The sequence below is a fragment of the Protopterus annectens genome, chromosome 15.part0, assembly GCF_019279795.1.
Source record: "Protopterus annectens isolate FY-2018-M chromosome 15.part0, PAN1.0, whole genome shotgun sequence".
NCBI lineage: Eukaryota > Metazoa > Chordata > Ceratodontiformes > Protopteridae > Protopterus > Protopterus annectens.
The window spans coordinates 441,006,056-441,007,720 of NC_056749.1; positions in this window are offsets into that span (position 1 = coordinate 441,006,056).

The window sequence follows — 1,665 nt, forward strand, 5'->3', positions numbered from 1 at the left end:
GTGTAAAAATGGGAAAAAGGGGTTGTGGATGGATGAATATGGAAATACTATACTTCATTTGTGCTTTATTTGAGTTTTTTTATTTTTTTTTTTATTGTTTGCTTAAGCTCCAGTGGCCACATATTTAAGACACTACTTACAAGTGTGTGTGTTTTTGTGCACATATGTGTGTTTATGTGTATGTTTCTATGTTTTTTTATTGTGTGTGTGTGTGTGTGTGTGTGTGTGTGTGTGTGTGTGTATTTTGATTTTCTGTTGAAAAACATGGTGCTTCCTGTTGATCTCTGACATGAGCTGACAGCCTCGGACGAGTGTTGGTAGTGCAGTTATCCATTTTTGAGGGAGATGGGGATGAAACTGAGGCATGCCAGTACAATGTTGTCCAGTTTTGCCACATGGACTTTTTCTTGATATTTTTAGTTTTTCCAGAGGGATAGAGTGTGCAATAGTGTGTAAAACTTGCACATACATGTTTCTACACAATAAGCAGATATGCCTGCATTGCCCTCCCAAGCATACTGGTATATGTGATGTTGTACTAGACAGCAGTCTCTTCCAGACAGTGGTATAACTGTTGGATATCCAACAACCTCCCGTGAGGTAGGTGAGCTTTCCACTGGCCACTTAGACCCACTTTCCAGTCCTCCTGCTTCTGAGGTTGCTGGTTGATTCTGGGTCACCATTGCAAATATTCTTTGTCCTTATGCCAGTGGGCTGGGGTGTAATTTCTGGATATTCTGTGATACCTTTTTTGTAATTTAAATAAAAAAGTGTGATGCCAAAGTGAATTCTAAACCTTTCAATAAAGCAGTTCTTTGGCATATTACAGAAAAGTGTTTTCTTACCCAAACCAGCACCACTGCCAGTTAAAGTGGTCATTTGTAATTTTTATAGTTTCCGTTTGTTCTTGGAATGTACTGACCTTAATAATCCATTTCAATTTACTGTATACTGTAAGCATTGCCATCTAGTCAGTGTTATGAGTTCTCCAGGCCTAGTAGTTCTGTTTCCTTTACTTAGTTTTGGTACACTCACGGTGAGTACTTATACTACCATGTAAGTTCTGCGGGCCTAGTAGTTCTGTTTCCTTTACTTAGATTTGGTACGCTTGCGGTGAGTACTTATACTACCATGTAAGTTCTCCAGGCCTAGTAGTTCTGTTTCCTTTACTTAGTTTTGGTACACCCGCGGAGATTACTTATACTACCATGTAAGTTCTCCAGGCCTAGTAGTTCTGTTTCCTTTACTTAGTTTTGGTACACCCGCGGAGATTACTTATACTACCATGTAAGTTCTCCAGGCCTAGTAATTCTGTTTCCTTTACTTAGTTTGGGTATGCTCATGGTGATTACTTATACTACCATGTAAGTTCTATAGGCCTAGTAGTTCTGTTTCCTTTACTTAGTGTTGGTATACTCGCGGTGATTACTTATTTTGCCATGTATAGTTTAGATTGCCTTGTGAGTTCAGTGCACCAAAGAAGTGTTCAGAATTTTTTCAGATTTGCTCTTTTGTTTATTTGTAGTTAAATATGTCACCAACTCATTTGACTTTTGCACACATCACAGAATATTCTGTCATGTGTACAATACTAATTATATTTTGTGCAACATACTTAGTGGTAAGGAAACATTTTAAAAAGCTTTTTTCCCTCATAAAAACATG